The sequence below is a fragment of the Xyrauchen texanus genome, chromosome 2, assembly GCF_025860055.1.
Source record: "Xyrauchen texanus isolate HMW12.3.18 chromosome 2, RBS_HiC_50CHRs, whole genome shotgun sequence".
NCBI lineage: Eukaryota > Metazoa > Chordata > Actinopteri > Cypriniformes > Catostomidae > Xyrauchen > Xyrauchen texanus.
In genome coordinates, this window is record NC_068277.1 from 9312177 (window position 1) to 9325322 (window position 13146).

Here is a 13146-nt window from a genome sequence, read left to right on the forward strand (position 1 = left end):
CTTGTTCGAAATACCTCATATTAATTGAGAGATCACATGGACTATTTGTATTATTTATAAGATAATCGCTCACATCACCGAAGGCAAAAAAAGGTGATTAAAACAAAACAAACTCATTGACATGTAATCTGTCAACTACCCATATGCAGCGAACAAAAGCTGTCAACCCATTTATCCTTTATGAAATCAATGTTGCTTTGACACGTATTTTTAATTAATCATTTGTAATCTCAGTAGACTTTACGTCTAAAGTGCATGATATTGCATGATTAAATTGTTTAATATAGTTAATCGTTTTACATATAAATATAACATGAATGTGTGTGTGTGTGTGTATGTGTGTGTATGTGTGTGTGTGTGTGTGTGTGTGTGTGTGTGTGTATATGTGTGTGTGAGCGTGTATTTATCACTTTGTGGGGACCAAATGTCCCCATAAGGATAGTAAAACCCGAAATCTTTGACCTTGTGGGGACATTTTGTCGGTCCCCATGAGGAAAACAGCTTATAAATCATACTAAATTATGTTTTTTGAAAATGTAAAAATGCAGAAAGTTTTCTGTGAGGGTTAGGTTTAGGGGTAGGGTTAGGTTTAGGGGATAGAATATAAAGTTTGTACAGTATAAAAACCATTATGTCTATGGAAAGTCCCCATAAAACATGGAAACACAACATGTGTGTGTGTGTGTGTGTGTGTGTGTGTGTGTGTGTGTGTGTGTACAAGTACATGTATGTACGAATTTACTCTATACACACACACAAATCAGTGGTTTGTTCAGTAACCTGCACTTGAACTTGTGTGAAGTTCAGAATAGGAGGATTTAGGTGCTGTGCTCTTCTGGGACACTTAGTCCTCCTGTAAGCCAGATACATTTGATTTTCAGACTGATTTTTCTTTGTTGGGACCTCAGTGACACTTATATAAATATTATCCAGGAAGTAGGTAGGAGAAAAGTGGAAATTTCCCCTTTTGGACATTTTTTATGCTCATCCTGAAGTTTTGTTTTGGTTGATGACATCCAAAATGATTGACGTTCCAAGCCCTGTAGGTACCCCAGTAACACCTCACTTTAAGCCTGCATGTGTAATACATTATAAAGTCTTACTACACATGTTTTTGGAATACTTGAGTCTGATTAGTCAATTGCAAAATTTTGTGAGGTGTCTTTATGTACTATGTACTTAAGCATTTGATGCAGTGTACTTATTATGTACATAAACTGAAATAATTGATTTGAATTTACTCGCATCAACATATTTTTTCCTCTTTGTATAGCTCATTAATTATTTGTCAGAAAACATATGTTTACGTAATTTCAACATAGTGAAATAAAATGTCCCAATTACTGTAAGTTACCTCAAAGTGATTTTATACATTTACATTTACTCATTTGGCAGACACAGTTATCCAAAGCGACTTACAAAAAGGAATAATACATCATAAGCGATTCATCTTAAGGAGAGAGCGGTATGAAAAGTGCTGCATTACAAAGTTGCACTAGCATCAGATTAATAGTATTCAAGACAGATTAGAGTGCAACAAGAATATATATAATTTTTATTTATTTATGTATTTATTTATGAGTGAATGGTTAAGCGCTCATGGAAAAGATGTGTTTTTAGCTGTTTTTTGTAGACAGAAAGTGAGTCAGTTTCACGGATGGAGTTGGGAAGGTCATTCCACCAACGAGGTACTTTGAAACCGAAAGTCCGGGAAAGTGTTTTGGTGCCTCTTTGTGTTGGTACGACAAGGCGCTCCTCATTAGCCGACTGCAGGCTTCTGGTGGGAACGTAGCTCTGCAGAAATTATTTAAGGTACGCTGGAGCAGACCCAGTGACTTCTGTATGCCAGCATCAGAGCCTTGAACTTGATACGTGCATCAACCGGCAGCCAGTGGAGAGAGACAAAGAGAGGTGTAATATATGCACTCTCTATGGTTCAATAAAGACCAGATGTGATGCTGCATTCTGGATCATTTGCAGAGGTTTAATTGCACATGCAGGAAGGCCTGCAATGACAGAGTTACAGTAGTCCAGTCTTGTTATGACAAATGACTGAACAAGCAGTCGTGTGGCATGTTCAGAGCGGAAGGGTCTTATCTTCCTGATATTGTAGAGTGTGACTCTTGTAGATCTACATGATCTTGCAGTCTTTGAGATGTGGTCTGTGAAATTGAGTTGGTATATGTCCCTAACATGATATGTTTCCTCATTTTACATATTGTTTTTTAGTCACACTACTGACTTATGTTGTAGGGTTGTACTAGTTAGCTAAATTGTAACTAGCAACATAAATCATTAGCATGCTAATTGCTAAGTATTAATTGCTCCTTGAGTAAAGCAACATACAGCATGTTGTTTGTACCATCTTCAACCTATGCAAAAGCTCCTCTCTCTATGACACAGGTAACCCAGCTTAACAGAATCAAATCTAAATCCCAAATTAACAACATTAAACACTATTAAGTCACCCCCTTTTCTCATCTTGCTAAAAAAATACATAAAATAACAGTTACTGTAAATTAACATTTTTTACTCTCATCAAGTCCCATGCAAGGCATGATGGGAACTACAAATCCCCTTTCCCATGTAGTTGAACATACTTGATTGGCTCTCATTCACCCAACATAACATAATCTAGTGAAGTGTACATTTGAGAGAATTACATAAATTAAAAGCGTTGAAAACAGGTTTAGTAGAGAAACACAATTTTGTTGTGTAGATCAAAAATAATATGATTTAGTAAGTCGGACGCATTGTACTTCCATTTTAAAGTACCTGCATTTAGTCACCTCTGGAGAAACACTGTTAACCTTACACCTAACCCTACCCCAACCTATACTCCTAAACCCACATGTTACTCTGAATGGTGCCAAAAACAATAATCATCCAGTGAGCGACAGTTCTGTGGACAGAAATGGCTTGTTGATGAGAGAGGTCAACAGAGAATGGCCAGACATGTTTGAACAGACAAGGTCTATGGTAACTCAGATAACTGCTCTGTTCAATTGTGCTTAGAAGAATATAATCTCAGAATGCTATTCCGACCTACACAATATTAGGCAGGTGGTTTTAATGTTGTGGCTGATCGGTGTATAGATTTAATTTAACTATTTATGTTAAGGTAACTAGACGCAAATAGACTAAACTCAGATTTTCTTGTAGAGTGGCTCAACGGACCGTACCATTTGTTAATGTTGTCAATGGGGGGGTGAAGTTAGTTATAGCAGGTTTTTGGCTTTAAGTATTCTTTCAGTTAACAAGTCTTGTATTGTCTGTGTGCGTACTGTGTGTTTTGTCATTCTTTGTACTTTATTGTGTATATTTGATTTTGTTGGTTTTCATTCGTCCTTGTGGGAATTGCTTCATTCCGGAGGAGAAGCTAGACCCTTTAAAAGAGGGAGCTTTAGAGCTCGTGTGAGTTCAATCAAATTGACTCAAGGAGTGAACTTGTATATTAGCAGTGTTGTGAATTTGGGCCATTTGCCATTTTTGCACACAGATTTTTTTGTTTCTACTATATTTTCACTGTAAATGGAAGTGGAGCGTAGTTCTAGCGGGAAGACCAGCAGATGTACATGATCACATCATTAGCTGGGTAACTCCTAGCCAATCGCACGTAAGCCAATGCTTTATAAGTCCGCTCACAATCTATCACATTGCTGTTTCGGTGTGCTAACACTGCAACCTCCACCTCCCCACCACCACCAGTTGAGCCCTGTCCCGCAGGGGGGGTAGGCTCCTCGCCCCTGCCTCCTATCTCCGGCAGGACATGACGGTTCCGGGTACAACTCCCTCGGACTGCCGGACGGGGCTTACACCAAAGAGAGAGACATTACCTCCCGTTTTACATCTATCAAATAAATGGCATCTCAAACTTCACTCAAGCCTGCGTGTCTTCCCGATAGAAATAATTTTACATGTGTAATTTATAATGTACAATTACAAATGTAACACCATTTTGGGATCCACTTCATCACTGTCTGGCACGTCATTTTTGCCTCTGTCCGGTGGGCCACTCTACATTTCTATTTAAATATTGTTGTTTCTACTTAATCATTTTAATTTCATTGACTCAAATTTAGATCATATAATAAAGAAGATTCTAACTTATTCTAGGTGAATCATAAAATGAAACTTAATTCTCCACAGAGAACTGAGATAGAGTTAACAGGGTTCAACCTGGCCAAAGGGGACACAGATTACTTGAATGGTGACATAACATGAAACAATTAGCAGAACCCCCCACACAACTAATACGTCAAAAGAGATAAAACCTCTATGAATGTGTAATTTAAATGCCTCCACATGGATCCTTTGATCAAGGAAACATAATTAAATATTTAGAGTGCAAAGGATTATTGGTACTCCCCTTAGCCTCAATCTTGTACTCAATTGTTTGAGTTATTAACACTTAAAATCTTAAGTCTATGGATTTTTAAGATATATTAGTTCAAAGAGCATAGATATTTGAGATAAGCCCAAAACCTGACCGGGGTTTACAGTGTATGTATTCTAATGTTAGTACATATTAGTTAAAGACACATAATGTAAAGTGGGACCAATATTTGTGTGTAATGACCGCTAAGCTGTGTTGCTGTGCTAGTTTCACGCATCTCATTTCACTGTGCAGTCTCTTTCTTAGCACCTAATACAATTATTTGAAATCAAATCTTTATGTCCATTTATTTGGTAATTAGCAGTGTAATAAGCTGGATAAAGTTCATTATCCCTCACATGATATATTATAATGCATTCATAACACCTTTTGGTACACTATATAATCAGTTCTCCGCAGGGTCAGAAACAAATGGGGGCTTTGGGAAAAATGCCACCAAGAGTCCTTGAAATTCAAAATATGGGTGCAGTTAATGCCCCCATAATAAAATGTTCTGTTTTATATTTATAGTAACCGATGATTTTGCTCAGGGACAAAAATGAGCAAATCCAGAATCCAAGGGGCAATTATTGCAGATGATCAACATCACAAATTACGTGTTATCATGTGTCATAATGTGCTGTTCTCTTTAAAGTGTCAACCATAGATAGGTAAGCAGTATGATACTGGATATAAAATCTGTGGTTAGATTTATGTTTGACAGTAAAATAATTAATTATGCATGAAAATATAATATAATGAATACCTTTTCTGTTGCATGAATAAAACATTTTTATGCATTATATACTATACAGGCAAGTACCATACCATTGTTTCTTACCATAGTTTAACCCTGGTGGAGAAAAGTGTACTTTAACTTACCCTGAGAAATTAGTGATTCACTAGGCAGTAAAGCAATATCAGCTTCCTCTGTCTATGAGTAATAAGTTCCTGTCTTAATACCGAAAAACATCTTTCTATCTCTCTCCCTATGCCTGTCTCACAAGTGGATAATTCAAATTTCTTGTCATTTATTGCAAAATCCAAACCTATTGAAATAACTCCACACAAGCCAAAGTAATCTCAATAGTGGGTGTTGGATGCATTCCTCATTTACAGTCCATATAGCACTCAACACACTGAAAGTTTGTTATACATTCGTCACTCTTTACCTTTTTATTTCAACCAGCTTTTCCGTCTGGAATTTACCTCAATAACGGTCAGTGCTGTTGGCTACTAAATCTGTAGTGTGAATCGCTTTGAACATGTAGTTTCGATCAGGCACTGCCAAGCGCAGTCTGCGTGTTGTGTGTTCTGCACAGTCTGTAGTCCAACAGCCTCATTTGTAGAAAGTTAGTCCATGTTTTGCTGTTAAATAGGGAATTTCTACTGAGGAGCATTGCCATGTTGATATACAGCAAGTACAGAAATGGTTAAATTGAAGAACGAATGTGTGCTAGCTAGACATAAACTGATCAGGTGAAGGTAGAATGTAAATCTGGATGTTTTGTGTCTGTTATTTTTATAGATACATTTGATTTATTACTCATTGCTCATTCCTCCTTATGGGAATTGGTTCATTCCGGGGGAGGAGCTAGACCCTGTTTTTGTTTTAATACTCTGATCTGTTTAAATGCTGGCCAAAGACGTCCCCTTATTTGGTCTGTTCACAAAAATGTGGCAGTTAGTGAACATTATTTTGTGTTATTTTGTGTTTAATGACATTCGGTTCCATTAAAGGCTCTTGAGTCTTGACCGTCCTTTTTTCAGCCAATCTGAAATGAACACAATAATAAAATACTCTTGACAGTGTTTACTGCTGTGCTAATCAGTGGCAGCACTGTCTCTCTATTTAATCTAGATCATTTTGACTTGTCCCTCCTTTTCTTTAAAAAAGTAAAAACTCTGGGTTATAGCGAGGCACTTAAAATGGAAGTGAATGGGGGGCCTGGGTAGCTCAGCGAGTACTGACGCTGACTACCACCCCTGGAGTGGTGAGTTCGAATCCAGGGCATGCTGAGTGACTTCAGCCAGGTCTCCTCAGCAACCAAATTGGCCTGGTTGCTAGGGAGGATAGAGTCACATGGGGTAACCTCCTCATGGTCGCTATAATGCAGTTATAAGATACGTGGATTGACTGTGACTTGTCCTTCACCACCCGGATTGAGGTGAGTAACCGCGCCACCACGGGGACCTACTAAGTAGTGGGAATTGTGCATTCCAAATTGGGATAAAAAGGGATAAAAATAAAAACATAAATAAAAGGAGGGATGAGATTTGTGGTAAAATGATGCCACAAATGCTGTCGATTGAGCTTAACTTGTATTAAACCCGGAATATTCCTTTAATGCCTCTGGAAAGTCTTTGGAAAGTAATTAAAGTATGTGTACATTTTTTTTTGCATGAATTTTATAAAATGTATCTCTTTCAATTCACAATACTAAAAATAATTCTAACAAATGTGTTAATTAGGTAAACATCGTTTTAAATTCTGAAGTAATTATTCAGGACAAGGAAACAACAGTAATAAAATAAAAACAAAGAGACAAATTAAGAAAACAGTGCTTACATTTTCTAACAGCTGTATAAATATATATTCAAGTATACGTTCAGAAATTGAAAAAAAATATATATATATAATTGTAAAGTGATCAATGGAAAGGAGGAGGCGAGAACCAGCTTGACGATGTATATCATATTTTAATAGTAATCTTAAAAGACAACATAAACACACACATGACTGACATGTCCGTTAACGATCTCTCTCTCCCACACGATCCTCTGCAGTCGACCTTTATCCCTCAGAGGCTTGATTAGCCTAATACAGGTCCGGGTGTGTAGGATCACGACCCGGCCCCGCCCTCCGCCCTGCCACGATAAATTACCATAAAACTTAATAGATCACAGTTTTTCACTGCATGATTATAAAACACTAATATTTGTAAAGCTACTAAAGTTATCCAGCCAAAAGCAATAAATAGTCTCGATTTCTTGTTATTGTTGTTTGATTAATATTAACTGCAAAGACGGGCAGGTCTGTTTACTTTAGACATGACTGATTGTGTCTAAATTAATACCTCGCACCAAGACTGGCATTTTACAGTGTACCATCACACTGGTGCATCACACACACACACACACACACACACACACACACACACACACACACACACACACACACACACACACACACACACACACACACACACACGGTGTGGCTATCCTTATGAAGTCTGTCCATAGACATAATGATTTTTATACTGTAAGAACTATAGATTCTACCCCTAAACCTAACACAACCCCTAAACCTAACCCTCACAGAAAACTTTCTGCATTTTTACACTTTGTTTATACACAGTGTTTCATATGTTTTTTAAGTGATTAGAATTGTGAGGACACTGGAAATGTCCTATCACACTCACACACACTCTGGAGATGCCGGTTCGAGTCCCATTTGGAGCGGGGCGACCACAGGGCCAGTTACACCAGCACTGCCCTTAACCATATGTATTAAACTTTGTTGTATAGCTTGTGCCACACCATTTGTCCTACGTACATAAACGATACCTGAAATTGTGTGGTTTGTAGGGTTAGTAATCAGACTTGTGATTCTTGCTTAGTAGATTATTAATTGGGTGAAAAAAATCCCATAGATTTACATTGGAGCAGCTTCCTGAGCCGTATCCAGGAACCATAATATTATAGAGAATTGGGAACTTCCATGAAGTAACCACTCAGGTTAGAAATAAGAAAAATGTTTTTAAAAGTCAACAGAATTAAATCATTGTTCTTGACGTTAAACTGGTTTCATTTATTTCATAAAACTGAACTGAACATGAAAAAATGTTATTCGTTTTTCTTAGCTTTTCAGACATCACTGAAGACCTTCTGTGGCAAGACAACCTTCTGTAGATATCCTCTCATCTTAAGGTTTGATTGAAAGTGCAAAGTCTGGTAACTGCATCTCAGTTTGTAATTAGTGGTTTTCACCAAAGCTTGTTTTATACGCAGTCTTGGTGCTCGAGGAGTTTAAAATGGAGCTTTATCAAGATTGTGCTAACTGTGCAGCCAGACGTACTGTTTCTCCATGAGCTCATCATCAACTAACTAACGCAATAAAGTTCATTTAATACATTGCACTCAACACAATATTTATGGTCTCCATGGCAATGGGTTCAAAAACATTAAATGTAGCACTGACGTCAGACTGTATGTGTTTCAAATTATACCTCTGAACTTTTCATTTCCCATGTAAAGGTACCTTGTTCATCAGTTTTGTAAAGGGCTGCCAGGAGGGTGAATATGTGCATGGATATTATTAAGAAATGTAATGAATAGGGAAATGCATATGTCTGCAATGGCTCTTTATTTGTTGGTCAACATGAATCAACTCCATTTGCGAACTCCATTTCATGTTAACTTTAAAGGTTTCTAAATTATTAGTGTCATAGGTATTCTGTCCCTCAGTGGGTCTTAGGGCCTGTGCATTACAGGTAACAGGTCATCCACATGGCCATGTGTTTATATTTCTTCCTGGAACTCGAAACCAGTCTATTTTAAGGCTGTTCCCTCTGATATCAATCTTTCTGCAGCACTATTTATGCCTTGCTGTAATGCAAGTTGATCCTCAGAGCCCATTACTGGGACCCTGATGTGCATAGCACTTCTCATGTCATGAGTGCTACCTCAGTGTTTGATGGGGCTGCCATTAATGATATACTCCAAAATTACTTGAAAATGTGAGGTAAACCTTGCAATGACATTCCTTATATGCAACTGTGGCAATATCATGGTACAGTGATGGCATCAGATGGAACATATGATGTATGGGGGAGTGCCACAAAAACATGTCCTGGTCACATTTCAACATTAAAAAAAATAATTAAATTTGGTGTATAAAAAAATGAAGCCTATTTTGAGGACCATTAAAATTTTTTGCATTGTGAAGCATATTTCCCTGTAATGCTCATTCTCATAATCTCTCTAATATACGTGGAAGTTTTTTTGGATGTGATTCACTTCAGATTCTCTCTCTCTCTTTTTATTACCATAGTTGTAATTTTTCTGTATTATTACTATGGTTTTACAACATATATCAAGGTTTAAAAATGGTTACTATAGTAAAACCACGGCCAATTTTTTGCGAGGGAATGTAAAACTGATGCGAGGGAATGCAAAACTTATTATGAGGGAACGCAAAACTATTGCACGGGAATGCAAACCTATGCGATGGCAGACAAAACGCATTGCGAGGGAACACACAACTTATTGCGAGGGCACACAAAACTTATTGCGAGGGAACGCAAAACTTATTTTGAGGGAACACAAAACGTATTTGGAGGGAACACAAAACTTATTATGAGGAACACAAAACTATTGTGAGGGAACAAAAAACTTATTTGGAGGGAACACAAAACTTATCTGGAGGAACACAAAACTTATTTGAGGAACAAAACGTATGAGGAACACAAAACGATGTGAGGGAACACAAAACTTATTGTGAGGGAACACAAAACGTATGTGAGGAACACAAAACTTATTGAGAGGAACACAAAACTTATTGTGAGAGAACACAAAACTTATTAGGGAACACAAACGATTGAGGAACACAAAACTTATTGTGAAGGAACACAAAACGTATCGCGAGGGAACACAAAACGTATTGCGAGGGAACTCAAAACTATTGTGAGGGAACACAAAACGTATTGCGAGGGAACTCAAAACTGTTGTGAGGGAACACAAAACTTAGCACTTCTCATGTCATGAGTGCTACCTCAGTGTTTGATGGGGCTGCCATTAATGATATACTCCAAAATTACTTGAAAATGTGAGGTAAACCTTGCAATGACATTCCTTATATGCAACTGTGGCAATATCATGATACAGTGATGGCATCAGATGGAACATATGATATATGGGGGAGTGCCACAAAAACATGTCCTGGTCACATTTCAACATTAAAAAAAATAATTAAATTTGGTGTATAAAAAAATGAAGCCTATTTTGAGGACCATTAAGATTTTTTGCATTGTGAAGCATATTTCCCTGTAATGCTCATTCTCATAATCTCTCTAATATACGTGGAAGCTTTTTGGATGTGATTCACTTCAGATTCTCTCTCTCTCTTTTTATTACCATAGTTGTAATTTTTCTGTATTATTACTATGGTTTTACAACATATATCAAGGTTTAAAAATGGTTACTATAGTAAAACCACGGCCAATTTTTGTGAGGGAATGCAAAACTGATGCGAGGGAATGCAAAACTTATTATGAGGGAACGCAAAACTATTGCACGGGAATGCAAACCTATGCGATGGCAGACAAAACGTATTGCGAGGGAACACACAACTTATTGCGAGGGCACACAAAACTTATTGAGAGGGAACGCAAAACTTATTGTGAGGGAACACAAAACGTATTTGGAGGGAACACAAAACTTATTGCGAGGGAACACAAAACTATTGTGAGGGAACAAAAAACTTATTTGGAGGGAACACAAAACTTATCTGGAGGGAACACAAAACTTATTGTGAGGGAACACAAAACTTATTTGGAGGGAACAAAACTTATTGCAAGGGAACACAAAACGTATTGTGAGGGAACACAAAACGTATTGTGAGGGAACACAAAACTATTGTGAGGGAACACAAAACTTATTGTGAGAGAACACAAAACTTATTGCGAGGGAACACAAAACTTATTGCGAGGGAACACAAAACTTATTGCGAGGGAACACAAAACTTATTGTGAGAGAACACAAAACTTATTGCGAGGGAACACAAAACTTATTGTGAGAGAACACAAAATTTATTGCGAGGGAACACAAAACTTATTGTGAGAGAACACAAAACTTATTGCGAGGGAACACAAAACTTATTGTGAGGGAACACAAAACTTATTGTGAGGGAACTCAAAACGTATCGCGAGGGAACACAAAACGTATTGCGAGGGAACACAAAACTGTTGTGAGGGAACACAAAACATATTGCGAGGGAACTCAAAACTATTGTGAGGGAACTCAAAACTATTGTGAGGGAACACAAAACGTATTGTGAGGGAACTCAAAACTATTGTGAGGGAACACAAAACTTATTGTGAGGGAACTCAAAACTATTGTGAGAGAACACAAAACTTATTGTGAGGGAACTCAAAACTTATTGCGAGGGAACACAAAACTTATTGTGAGAGAACACAAAACTTATTGCGAGGGAACACAAAACTTATTGTGAGAGAACACAAAACTTATTGCGAGGGAACACAAAACTTATTGTGAGAGAACACAAAACTTATTGCGAGGGAACACAAAACTTATTGTGAGGGAACACAAAACTTATTGTGAGGGAACTCAAAACGTATCGCGAGGGAACACAAAACGTATTGCGAGGGAACACAAAACTGTTGTGAGGGAACACAAAACATATTGCGAGGGAACTCAAAACTATTGTGAGGGAACTCAAAACTATTGTGAGGGAACACAAAACGTATTGTGAGGGAACTCAAAACTATTGTGAGGGAACACAAAACTTATTGTGAGGGAACTCAAAACTATTGTGAGAGAACACAAAACTTATTGTGAGGGAACTCAAAACTTATTGTGAGAGAACACAAAACTTATTGTGAGGGAACACAAAACTTATTGTGAGGGAACTCAAAACTTATTGTGAGGGAACACAAAACTTATTGTGAGAGAACACAAAACTATTGTGAGAGAACACAAAACTTATTGCAAGGGAACCCAAAACTTATTGTGAGAGAACACAAAACTTATTGCGAGGGAACACAAAACTTATTGCGAGAGAACACAAAACTTATTGCGAGGGAACACAAAACTTATTGTGAGAGAACACAAAACTTATTGCGAGGGAACACAAAACTTATTGTGAGGGAACACAAAACTTATTGTGAGGGAACTCAAAACTATTGTGAGAGAACACAAAACTTATTGCGAGGGAACACAAAACTTATTGCGAGAGAACACAAAACGTATTGCGAGGGAACACAAAACGTATTGCGAGGGAACACAAAACTTATTGTGAGAGAACACAAAACTTATTGTGAGGGAACTCAAAACTATTGTGAGAGAACACAAAACTTATTGCGAGGGAACACAAAACTGATTGCGAGGGAACATAAAACTTATTGTGAGGGAACACAAAACTTATTGTGAGGGAACACAAAACTTGCGATGGCAGACAAAACTTATTTCAGGGAAAATATGTCCCAGGCAAGTTCTCTATAGGTTTCATAAGATTCATCAATACCCCATGAATGTATTGAATGCTTACCAAATCGATGTACTATGGCATTTACATATTATTTTAAAACTACAATTGTCTTACATTGCATTTTTATAACCAAAAAACATGCACCCTTAAAAATGATGGGTTAAATGTGGGACAGAACAGAAAACACGTTGGGCAAAATTAACCCAGCAATTTGGGTTGTTAATTTTCACCTAGCAAATGGGTTATTTATTCAACCCAAATGTTGGTTAATTTTTACAGCAATGCTGGTTTCATTCGATCTCATAAGTGGGTTAATATTTTCAGACTGTATTATCCTTAAAAAATATTGTAAAATAAGCCACACAATTATCAAATGTGTAAACATGGTAGCTCCTTTATATTGGTTTAATTGAAATACATGCAATAAGTACATTTAAACTCATTTGACAAATGTTTTAAAAAAACAGCATGTTGAACAATAAAGTAACATTTCTAATTAATGTTAAATACACTAGGCATTAAAAACATTAAACACTCATTTTAT

The 13146-nt window shown here is 37.1% G+C and overlaps 1 protein-coding gene across 13 annotated transcripts in view; it reads left to right on the top strand.

Annotated features, from left to right (window-relative positions):
* mical2a (microtubule associated monooxygenase, calponin and LIM domain containing 2a) overlaps positions 1–13146 on the top strand; it is an 89924-nt gene that overhangs the window by 253 nt on the left and 76525 nt on the right. The gene's annotated exons all lie outside the window — the stretch shown is intronic.